Here is a 13,063-nt window from a genome sequence, read left to right as displayed (position 1 = left end):
TGGAATAAGTAAGTGAACCCTTGTATTAAATAGCTTTTTGGCAGCAATAACTTCATCCAGACGCTTCCTGTAGCTGCAGATTAGAAGTGCACAACGATCAGGATGAATCTTGGACCATTCCTCTTTACTAAACTGTTGCAGTTCAGCGAGATTCCTGGGTTCACTTACTTTTTGCTCCCTGTTTACATGTTATGGCTAATGAAAATAGGATGAAATGTAAATGTTTGGGTGGTATTAGTTTAAGCAGACACTGTTTACTCATTCTTGTGATTTTAATATCCACAATTTAATCAGACCACATTTTATGACAAATTTGGGCAGAAATGTAAGAAATTCCAGAGGGTGTACTCACTATTTCCTCCCACTGTAAACCATCACAATAAAATGTGGACAAAGTGAAGGGGTGTGAATACTTCCCAGTGCAACTGTACGTGCGTGGTTTGACAAATAAAAAATCTTGAATCTTGAATCATGAGGGACACTTTACGGCCTAAATTAGAATGTTAAATGACCAATGGAGACCACAAAGGTTCTGTTTAAAAGATGAGAACAAAGTTTTGGATGTTGTATCGGGAGAGTGCCCTGTGAGGCAGGAAGATGAAGATGCAACTGTATCGGTTATTGTGCTGAAGAGTATATTAGGCAAGTGGGCAATAAAAACAGCATCATACAAACAAATTAATTTTTTAGACAGTGACTTACTGTAGGGTGGAATTGCTTCATAGCTACGTCTGCGCTGCCTCTGGGATCTTCCCTCTTCCTCTAAAGCTCTGGAGCGGGGCCTCACTGAGCTCCAGGGCCAGTGCTCACCTGCAGCAGAAGAATGTTCAACTGGACTTAGGTCCGTGTCTCCAGCCCCTGCCTACAACCTCTCAGCACCAAACACTGAGACATCGGCAGGTTATTGTGTAGGTTCTGAATCTCCTTCACACTCTGAAGACTGCGCTGGATTTTCTGTTCAAGCAAACTCAATCCAATAAAACATAAAGCCACATGTAATAACTTTAACCAATAACAATAAATGCTGATTTATGATCGTCATCAACTAAACTATATTACAACTGTGCTCCATGAAGTCCAGGGAGGTACAGCACAGTATCCATGGCAACCACCTTAAACCATCGTCACTGGGATAGGGACATTCAGGGAGCATCCAGCAGAGTCCCAGGGTCTTTCTGTGTCTGCGTAGGTTCCTGCTACCACTCAAAACATGCTCAATGGGGTCCCCTCTGGGATATGTTTGAGCTCAAGGTCAGAATCCCCTCTTTTAATAAAATAAAAATAAAAAAAAGAATCCCCTCTTTTACATATTTTTGGTAGAAGGGGAAATCTAAGCGCCTGGAGGAGACCCTCCCAGACCCAGAACATTAAGGCCCAGTCCCAGTCCTCTCACTTGCTCTAAGAACACTCACTATGAGTTCCCTCCACAGTAGAGTCCCCTCAATGAGGAAAGTGCAAGTGAAGATTTTCACCACTCTACAGGGTCCACAAAGTTTAGGAATCAAACCCAGGGCCTTGTAGTTGTGAGGCAAGAGCACTAACCACTGCGCCACAAGCACATGCTTCTGACAGCGGCCTCTGAGGCCTTCGACTGAAAAACCTGTCAAACCTCTTAAACTCTTTAAACCTGTTTAACCCGTCCTGTTTGGGATTTCTCTGTTGCATATTCTCTCCTTTCCGCACACAGCTCGATCATTACAGAGTTCATTTTTCACATACAAGAGGGGGGCGTGAGTGTATATGTTTGAGGAGAGCTCTGCACACCTCAGTATATGTAGAGCTCCTAACCCTGATGGGCTTCAGGCCTGAATATGCTTTGGTTTTCATAATCGCTCACAGGTGATCAGTGTCTGAGAAAAGACTTCCTCCTCGTCTCAGTTTGAAACTTTAAATCCATAAAATAACAAGCACATGGCTTAATAAAGTAAAGTGTCGTGAGGCCCAGGCCTGTGCTCGTCTACACCCACAAAACAGCAGCTCAGAATTCACTGTAATCAAAGCCTGACACTTTCATTTGAAGGAGTTTTAAACGACCCACACAAATGTCATGAATATAAACACAGCTGAACTCACCTTCTGCCATTTCTGTTCAGTTCTTTTCTCCTTTTATCGGAGCATAAGACATGGAGCTGTTTTTGAGCTCGTCCGGGCTCCAGATGCCACTGAAGTTTATAACACGGAAGATGAAGGTCTATTGTTCAATTCATATTAGTGACTCACTGGCGCCCTCTCCTGTCATCACATCACACTGCAGCCAGCTCCTCCTGCCAAGGCTTTCAGAGGGATCTTACATCAGTGTAGATCAGTGTTTTTCAACCTTTTTTGAGCCAAGGCACATTTTTTTCATTGAAAATATCACGAGGCACACCACCCGCAAAATGTTAAAAAATGTAACTCTGTAGCCTATAGTCATCAAAGTGTCTTAAATAGGATCACCGTATAGTCTCGCTAGTAACAATGCCTCAATGCATCACTAATTCTCTTGTCTCAAAGAAATTAACCACCTGATATAGAAAAGTATTAAATGGTTACTCTGCCGATCACTAGACAGCACAGACACTCGAAAACGGTACATTATTTGTGGATAATAATGCATTTGTTTTCAAAAAAACAACTAGGTGAAATTGGATAATTTCCCAAGGCACACCAGACAATATCTCACACTAGTGTGCCACGGCACAGTGGTTGAAAAACACTGGTGTAGATCATTGGTCCATGCTCCTGTTGACCTCCAGTTGACCTCATGTTCAGCTCCTGTTAACCTCATGTTGACCTCCAGATGTTGAGTTGGGATTAAAAAAAGAGGGGCTAACGAGGGGCTAGTAAAAATTAGCATAATTGCTGATTTGTTCAGCAACAAAATCTGAATAAAAACCAGCGGTTTTATTTTGTGAAAAAGCCTATTAGTTACAAAGACTTTGGATCTTGTTTAGTGGAAAAAGTTACATTTCTCCTCATTCATTGATCTCCTCACCCCGGCCTTAACCAAGCACATTTTCCTCAGTTTGGCTTAAATCTAAAAGCTTCTTGCCTGGAGGAGAGGTCACAGCCTACAGGCCAGTGTAGCACCTAATTTTGTCGTATCTTTGTCTCTTTTGTCTCTCTTTTTAGTCTCTTTTTTTCATTTTCTGTGGGGGGTTTTGTCATGTTTTCATCGTGTTTTGGTCACTTTGTTGTTGTGTTTTCATCCTTGTTTTTGTCGCCATTTTAAGGCTTTATTCAAGAAGCTTTTAGATTTGGGTATTGCCAAACTGGACAAAATGTGCTAAGTTCAGGTGTGGGTTAAGAGGTTAACACTCAATAAATGTGTCGGGAATTCGATATTTTAAAAGGACTATATGGAGTTTAAAAATGTTAAAATTAAGTATTTTCCTCCCCCTATATGTTCAAGCCATGTCCTAATGTGTAGAATGAGCCCAGACCTGTTCACCACAACTGCCTCTAAAATCCTGTCACTCAGAAAGGTGTTAATTTGGGTCCGAAGTGCCGCCATGCACGAGCTTAATATAGAAGCTGCAGTTCCGTGCTAGACCTGAGGTGGCAGTAGTGAGTATAAAATTACCAACTTGCATCTCGTCTCTTTAAATTCCCCCTGAAAAAAAACCCTTCACAATGTTGAGTCCAAGCCTGTGAAGATTAAGGATTTGTTTCCACGTTCTCATTTCAAATTCTTCTCCTAACTCAGATTTATGATGGAGGTTTCATGTTGAAGATGTGACTTTGAAACTGCACAGAAAAGATCAAACAAGAGGTAGAAAGTGTGGGACGGACAATGGCCTGGTGAAGAGTGCCCTCATGTGGAGACAGACGAGAACCACGGGGCAGGGAGAGGAAGAGGAGGAGGAGGAGTACTACTAAAATTAAGAATATTTGACTTTACAGTATATTTGGCGATCAGGAAGTAGAACAAGCAATTTTGCACTTAAAATAAGGGAAAACATCTTATTTCAAAAAGATCTATTTAATTTATAAGTGCGTTAAGAATGTTTTGTAATTAATGCATTTTAATGCAATTTTTAATGCAAAAATACTTCACAATCACAAAATATCTGGGCATGTTTTATTTCTTAAGATTTGCAAACATTCCCTCAAACACAGGAAAGAGGCGAAAGTTTGGATATTCAAAAGCAAAGTGGACGCAAAGGGAACTTGAGTAAACCTTGTAGATAGTTTCTGCTAAATGAGTTTTGGGGATTTTCAGTGAACTTATGCAATAACGAATAGTCATGCCAATATTTTACTCAAGTAATCTGATTTAATGCCAGTTTGAGTTTAATTTAAGGCTTTTCAGTAACTTTTAAAGGCCTTCCCTTTGGCAGATTCATTTAAAGGGGCGAGATGCAAGTTTGTGATTTTATACTCACTACTGACATCTCAGGCCTTGTGTGTAACTGCAGCTTCTATATTAAAGGAATAGGCCACCGTTTTTACAGACTGAGATATGTTCTTACCTTGGCTTTGACGAGTTCTTTAGGACCTGTCTGGTCTTCACCCGTGCCTTCAGTCACGTAAACACAGCGCAGACGGTGTTAGCATTTAGCCTCTCCCTCTCTCCTCTATAGCTCCAAAACAGGTCAAGATAGAAGCTACCAAGCTCTTCCACGTTTTCCCTATTTAAATATGGTTTACGTGAAGTGTTCCACTACAAAGTTTAATTACACAAAATTAAACAATGTGGATTTTCTAAGCGGATAAAAGGGGGAACTATATTGTAAGGCGTAATAATACCAGGAGTATTTCGAAATCCGCACAGTAATCTTCACTTTACTGTGCGGATGCCAAACTACTCCTGGTATTATTACCAGGAGGGTTAGACCAGTCTAACCCTCCAGGTCTGAGGGTTAGACTGGTCCAGGTCTGAGGGTTAGTCTGGTCCAGGTCTGAGGGTTAGTCTGGTCCAGGTCTGAGGGTTAGACTGGTCCAGGTCTGAGGGTTAGTCTGGTCCAGGTCTGAGGGTTAGTCTGGTCCAGGTCTGAGGGTTAGTCTGGTCCAGGTCTGAGGGTTAGACTGGTCCAGGTCTGAGGGTTAGTCTGGTCCAGGTCTGAGGGTTAGTCTGGTCCAGGTCTGAGGGTTAGTCTGGTCCAGGTCTGAGGGAGTGAGGGTCATGTGTTCCGTCACATGTGCAGGTATTTATAGAAGCGAGTCTCAGTCAGAGGCTCAGAGTAACACAACAACAGGAACCACACACAGGTAGGAGCTCTGTTACTCCATAACTACTACTACTTCTACTACTACTACTTCGACTACTACTTTTACTACGACTTCTCCTGACACTGCTTTCTACTCTGGCAGCCTCGGTTGTTCTATGGTTTAGTCCTGGATTAGTCCGTTTGTTGCCCTGGTTTAGGAATCTGTGACTGGAGTCTTTTCTTCAGTCGTCGTCTTCTTCCTCTTCATCCATAACCCTCCTCTTCCTCTGGCCTTCCTCTGCCTTCCTCTGGTCCTCCTCTGGCCTTCCTCTGGCCTTCCTCTGGTCCTCCTCTGGCCTTCCTCTGGTCCTCCTCGAGACTTCCTCTGGTCCTCCTCTGGTCTTCCTCTGGTCTTCCTCTGGCCTTCCTCTGGTCTTCCTCTGGTCCTCCTCTGGTCTTCCTCTGGTCTTCCTCTGGTCTTCCTCTGGTCCTCCTCTGGTCTTCCTCTGGCCTTCCTCTGGCCTTCCTCTGGTCTTCCTCTGGTCTTCCTCTGGCCTTCCTCTGGCCTACCTCTGGTCCTCCTCTGGCCTTCCTCTGGTCTTCCTCTGGTCTTCCTCTGGTCTTCCTCTGGCCTTCCTCTGGCCTTCCTCTGGCCTTCCTCTGGCCTTCCTCTGGCCTTCCTCTGGCCTTCCTCTGGTCCTCCTCGAGACTTCCTCTGGTCCTCCTCTGGTCTTCCTCTGGTCTTCCTCTGGTCTTCCTCTGGTCCTCCTCTGGTCTTCCTCTGGCCTTCCTCTGGCCTTCCTCTGGTCTTCCTCTGGCCTTCCTCTGGTCCTCCTCTGGCCTTCCTCTGGTCCTCCTCTGATCTTCCTCTGGTCTTCCTCTGGCCTTCCTCTGGTCTTCCTCTGGTCCTCCTCTGGCCTTCCTCTGGTCCTCCTCTGGCCTTCCTCTGGTCCTCCTCTGATCTTCCTCTGGTCTTCCTCTGGCCTTCCTCTGGCCTTCCTCTGGTCTTCCTCTGGCCTTCCTCTGGTCCTCCTCTGGCCTTCCTCTGGTCCTCCTCTGATCTTCCTCTGGTCTTCCTCTGGCCTTCCTCTGGTCTTCCTCTGGCGTTCCTCTGGTCTTCCTCTGGCCTTCCTCTGATCCTCCTCTGGTCCTCCTCTGGTCCTTCCTTGGTCTTCCTCTGGCCTTCCTCTGGTCCTCCTCGGGTCTTCCTCTGGTCCTCCTCGGGTCTTCCTCTGGTCCTCCTCTGGTCCTCCTCCTGTTTCCTGCAGCCTCCTTCGCTCTCCCTCCTCTTCTCCAGATGAAGAGCTGGCCGGTCTCATGAGTCATGCATCCTCTCCGTCCTGCTCCTCTGTCAGCTCTATATTTACACATGAACACAGAGGAACACACTGCTCCGCTCCGGTGTCACATGAGCCGCGGAGGGAGAGGAACACGCATGTAACATATTTGTAACGAAAAGTATGTATTCACACGGGATCAGAGCGACCTGGGGACGCCGGTCATTTTTCTGAGTATTCGCTCGGATCAGTGATGTCAGTAATTCATTCATTTTTACAGACTTTTTCACTGGAACGACGGATAATGACACTGAGCGATGACGACGAGCCTTTTATTCATTCGTGATGCGAGCGCTGACTCAGGTTTGTTTATGTGAGCTTTAACTTTCGCTACAAAGGATATTCTGCGACGAACGACATCAGCGTCAGGTCTGTGGATTTGGCTCTGATATTAAACAGCAGTTTCCGTTCACTCTGAGGCTCCTCCTCCGTCTAAACTTTGCACCAAACGTATTCCATGGCTGCGTCTGAAACCATCAAGTTGTCGCCTCTAAGCTCTAACACTAGCAACTAATCCTTAACCTTTCATGGGTCGACTGTTAGATCTGTGCAGTTAGTGAACTAGAGCTTCAGCAGCATTTTGAACAATCCGTCCGTCCTTAAACAGGGGAAAGGGAAGTGACATCGCCAACAGCTGTTTTTCTTCTTCTTTAACCCTCGTGTCGCCTTCGCGGGTCTTTTTGACCCGCTGGTATGCTCCGGGCATGTGGATGCAAGGTGACATAAGGGGGCGCCCTTCCAACCTTCTCAGTGTAAATGTGAGTTGACTTTCTTCAGAGTGAGACTTTAGGTCAGACACCATGAGTGACAGTAACATGAGGCTAAATACAGTGAGCTCTTTGTTTCCAGTAAAAAGGCTGAGGCCTCATTGCTCTTCAGTCACAGACTGAGAAGTGAAGAAGGAAGTCATGGAGCTTCTGCTTAAGACAGAACTTCAGACTTCTGCTGCATGTAGGGGTCATATTACATAATATCAAATGTTGTAATCTGTAAAGCACTTTGTGATACCTTTCGGTATAAAAAGCGGTTTATAAATAAAGTTTGATTTTGATTGATTTGATCATATTCTGAAACTCAAATCTGTAGTAAAAACATTTATGGAAAATATTTTTTTATTAGAAAAAGAAAAATATTTCAAAATCCTGTATCTAATCAAAAAAAAAAAAAATATTTTATTTTATTATATATATTTTATTTATTTTATTTAAATTTACTCTCATTCTAAAAAAGAAAACCCTAACAAACCCTTTTCATTTCTCTCTGCTGTAGAGTCATGTTTGTCCCAGTTCCTCTGAGTCGTGGTGGGTCCTGGTGGACCATGACAGATGTGGACAGGACTGTGGTAGATCTACTTTTACTTTGGAGAAAATAGTTACTATAGTAACTGTTGAAGAAATGAACCTCATGAGCTTCTTCTGTAGCATCTGTCCACATCAGTCCTGCTGCACCAACATGACTCTACAGCAGATACAGATTACAAGGGTTTGTTTGGGTTTTCTTTTTTAGGATGAGAGTAATTAAAAAAAAAATATGTTTTTGATTAGACACAGCATTTTTGTAATTGTAATTATTTTCCATTTATGTTTTTACTTCAGATTTGAGTTTCAGAATATGATCAATCAATCTTTATTTATAAAGTACTTTGCATACCAAACGGTATCACAAAGTGCTTTACAGATTACAACATTTGATATTATGTAATATGACCCCTACATGCAGCAGAAGTCTGAAGTTCTGTCTTAAGCAGAAGCTCCATGACTTCCTTCTTCACTTCTCAGTCTGTGACTGAAGAGCAATGAGGCCTCAGCCTTTTTACTGGAAACAAAGAGCTCACTGTATTTAGCCTCATGTTACTGTCACTCATGGTGTCTGACCTAAAGTCTCACTCTGAAGAAAGTCAACTCACATTTACACTGAGAAGGTTGGAAGGGCGCCCCCTTGTGTCACCTTGCATCCAAATGCCCGGAGCATACCAGCGGGTCAAAAAGACCCGCGAAGGCGACACGAGGGTTGGTTGAGCGCAGGCCAAACAAAAGTGCATGTCGCCCCCTACTGTATAGTATAACAACAACATAGTGTCCAAACAAAGACATTTAAGGAGAAAAATAAATCCAAATGATCCATACGTTTCCCTTTAGTCTTATTTTATTTCAACAGCTGTTTCTTAAAGCTACTTTATGCAAATGATCCATGTGGCTTAAGTTTCTACTAAATGAAAACAAAAGCGTTTAATCTGTTTCCTGAGTTTACTCTTTAACACTGACATGTGACTGAGCTGTGGCGACGACAACATGGATTTATCACTTTTATAAAGTTTGGCTTGTGCGGAAACTTTTTTTTAAATTATTATTATTTCTATTTTTAAATGTGCTCCTGTCAATCAACAGTGGTTGCGCATGAATCACTGAGGGTGGGGCCGAGGGGGGTGGGGGGTTTGGCGCAGTGGCTTATGGGATGGCACTTAGCTCCTAATCACCGGTTAGTTAGCACCAGAGGTGCCTATGCTAAAGTGGCTATGATAGTTAGCACAAGAGGTCCCTATGCTAAAGTGGCTATGATAGTTAGCACCAGAGGTCCCTATGCTAAAGTGGCTATGATAGTTAGCATCAGAGCTCCCTATGCTAAAGTGGCTATGATAGTTAGCATCAGAGGTCCCTATGCTAAAGTGGCTATGATAGTAAGCACCAGAGGTCCCTATGCTAAAGTGGCTATGATAATTAGCATCAGAGGTCCCTATGCTAAAGTGGCCATGATAGTTAGCACCAGAGGTCCCTATGCTAAAGTGGCTATGATAGTTAGCACCAGAGGTCCCTATGCTAAAGTGGCCATGATAGTTAGCATCAGAGGTCCCTATACTAAAGTGGCTATGATAGTTAGCACCAGAGGTCCCTATGCTAAAGTGGCTATGATAGTTAGCACCAGAGGTCCCTATGCTAAAGTGGCTATGATAGTTAGCATCAGAGGTCCCTATGCTAAAGTGGCTATGATAGTTAGCATCAGAGGTCCCTATGCTAAAGTGGCTATGATAGTTAGCATCAGAGGTCCCTATGCTAAAGTGGCTATGATAGCAGTGGCGGCTGGTCCATTATGGGTGGTGGGGCGCCGCCCCTCCTATCAATTTTGCAAATAAAATAAAAAGTTTTAAGTTTAGCAAAATCATAACTTTCTTATGTACAGGTGTTTTTTTTACACTGGCGTGAGGGGGAGCGGAGGGGTAGGGGCGTGTCATTTTGTCTGCCTGGTTCAGCTTGTGCTGTAACAGCATCATAAATGTGTAGTTTTGTGCTTGGGGCGGCGAGGAAAAGCGCCCACGAGATCTAACCAATGGCGCTCTGATATATGTTATAAAAACGTCACCAAATATCATTAATTCAACCAATCAGAGACGCGCAATAATAAATCTCCGATGGCGTTTGGCCTCAGCGCCATCGGAGATTTAACAGGTGAAAGACGAGGAAGCGTCTACTGTAAACAAACACGAGTAGCTCGTTGTTGGAGCAGCTCTGAGCTCACGGACGATCGGAGGAAAAACTTCTCATTTGAGAGACGGAGAAGCTTCGTGTTGTTTCCTGAGAGGAGGTGAAAGGATTTAGTCAAATTTAAGGACTTCAGACAACTTTCTTCCGTCAGAAGTCACGTCTAAACGGACTTTCCTGGAGGTAGCATTACGATGCTAACTAGCTAGTCTGCTTTAGCTGCTGCTTGTTTATCTCACACTTTGGGACAACCCTCGCTGACTTGGACACTCATGTCCCAGGACGTGGACATTTGATGGAGAGAAGATTCAGGACCGTGAGGAGGAGCTACGACAGGAGAGGGGAACGTCATTCATTGAGGGAAACAGAGGTGGAGCTCCAGGTGCCTCGGAGGAGGAGGACTCTCTTCACAACGTGAGCTGCACATTATTTCTGAGCGGATCATTTGTCTGACGGTTTATACAGGTTTAAACCTGTGGCTCTGTGGCTCATAATGAAATCACAGCAGGTCTGGGACTAAAACTGTCCATGAAATCAAAGAGGAAACACCTCCTGCCTTTGTTTTGGTTCTGTTGGTGCAAAACACAAATCAGTGGTGCACTGCACAACACAAATATGTATAGTGACTATCGTTACGCTTTAGTCAGAAATTATTCATTTTTTTGTTGAATAAAACTAAGTTTTGAATATATTCTACATAAAATAATAATATTAAATGCCTCTAAGATAACTTTCTTTTTTAAGTTAAAAACAATGTTTATAAGTATCTTCTAAAATATAATAAGATAAGATAAGATGGTACTTTATTGATCTCACAGATGGAGAAATTGTATTCGATGAGAGAGCATCCGGCAGCAACACCATTCAGTGCGCACCACTCTTTTTCCACTCTTTTTTTTCTTTGGTGAAAGATCGTTGTGTCGCGGCCGCCATCTTCACTGTTTTGGTCACAGGAGGAGCACTGGTTGATGGGAAATCCGTAGACGATGACCACGGCGGTGGAGCTCTTGTGCTTGGCCCTGATGTTCTTGGCCACACAGGTGTAGTTGGCCGTGTGGGACAGACGCGCCTGCTTGATGATCAGGTTGTGTCCACGGTGATGTAGAAGTTCCTGTCCTCGGCCGGGTCAATGATCTCGTTGTCCTTCAGCCACTCCACCCGCATGACCTTGGAGGATGGAGAAACTGTAGCTGCCCTCTGTCTCCTCTGATCATCTGAAACGGTGCACCGCCTCCTGGGCTTGTCCCCGTCTCAGAGCGTGGTGTCCTGCACTGGTCAGCTCCACCTCGTCCTTCCTCTTCCTCCTGCACAGCTCCCTCCACAGTCTATCACCAATAGAATAATTGAAGTAGTAATTGAAGGTAGGTAGAGGCAACAGCCCCCCCTGGTTTTCACATCACCAGCCGCCACTGTATGATAGTTAGCACCAGAGGTCCCTATGCTAAAGTGGCTATGATAGTTAGCACCAGAGCTCCCTATGCTAAAGTGGCTATGATAGTTAGCATCAGAGGTCCCTATGCTAAAGTGGCTATGATAGTTAGCATCAGAGCTCCCTATGCTAAAGTGGCTATGATAGTTAGCATCAGAGGTCCCTATGCTAAAGTGGCTATGATAGTTAGCATCAGAGGTCCCTATGCTAAAGTGGCTATGATAGTTAGCACCAGAGGTCCCTATGCTAAAGTGGCTATGATAGTTAGCATCAGAGCTCCCTATGCTAAAGTGGCTATGATAGTTAGCACCAGAGGTCCCTATGCTAAAGTGGCTATGATAGTTAGCATCAGAGGTCCCTATGCTAACGTGGCTATGATAGTTAGCACCAGAGGTCCCTATGCTAAAGTGGCTATGATAGTTAGCATCAGAGGTCCCTATGCTAAAGTGGCTATGATAGTTAGCACCAGAGGTCCCTATGCTAAAGTGGCTATGATAGTTAGCACCAGAGGTCCCTATGCTAAAGTGGCTATGATAGTTAGCACCAGAGCTCCCTATGCTAAAGTGGCTATGATAGTTAGCATCAGAGGTCCCTATGCTAAAGTGGCTATGATAGTTAGCATCAGAGCTCCCTATGCTAAAGTGGCTATGATAGTTAGCATCAGAGGTCCCTATGCTAAAGTGGCTATGATAGTTAGCATCAGAGGTCCCTATGCTAAAGTGGCTATGATAGTTAGCACCAGAGGTCCCTATGCTAAAGTGGCTATGATAGTTAGCATCAGAGCTCCCTATGCTAAAGTGGCTATGATAGTTAGCACCAGAGGTCCCTATGCTAAAGTGGCTATGATAGTTAGCATCAGAGGTCCCTATGCTAACGTGGCTATGATAGTTAGCACCAGAGGTCCCTATGCTAAAGTGGCTATGATAGTTAGCATCAGAGGTCCCTATGCTAAAGTGGCTATGATAGTTAGCACCAGAGGTCCCTATGCTAAAGAGGCTATGATAGTTAGCATCAGAGGTCCCTATGCTAAAGAGGCTATGATAGTTAGCATCAGAGGTCCCTATGCTAAAGTGGCTATGATAGTTAGCATCAGAGGTCCCTATGCTAAAGTGGCTATGATAGTTAGCATCAGAGGTCCCTATGCTAAAGTGGCTATGATAGTTAGCATCAGAGCTCCCTATGCTAAAGTGGCTATGATAGTTAGCATCAGAGGCTCCTTTTCCTAACTCCTTCCTAACTGACTTACCAATTCGGAAGCTTCTTGCCATGGCGGACGCTGACGCACATCCGGTTTGGCGTAAGAGCTCTTACCAATCTGCTCATTTCGGACGCAGCACATCTTTCCCTCAAAGCCGCCATGTTGGTCTAATGTTGCCATGACAACGGGGCTGTACTTCCGGTTCACCTCTATAACGTTGTAGTTCTTCTCTTATAACAGCATTAAAGCTTAAAACAGCATTAAAGCTTTGATTATATTTTTATAATCCCCCCCTCGAGTTAAATTAAAAAGCTTCTTGACTGGAGCTGACAGCCTAGAGGCCACTGTGACGCCTTATTTGAAAGCTAAGATCTATTCTCCTCCTGGAGATAAAATATTCCACCCCAGAGTCAGAACCATAAGTAAGTGGCCGTTCTTCTCAACTCACTGTCAGAAGATGATCGAGCTCTTTCAAAAAGTTTTAAGGCACTGTA

Source organism: Gobius niger, assembly GCF_951799975.1.
Source record: "Gobius niger genome assembly, chromosome: 1".
NCBI classification, from domain to species: domain Eukaryota; kingdom Metazoa; phylum Chordata; class Actinopteri; order Gobiiformes; family Gobiidae; genus Gobius; species Gobius niger.
The sequence above is the reverse complement of the archived record's forward strand: the minus strand, read 5'-3'. Positions refer to the sequence as shown.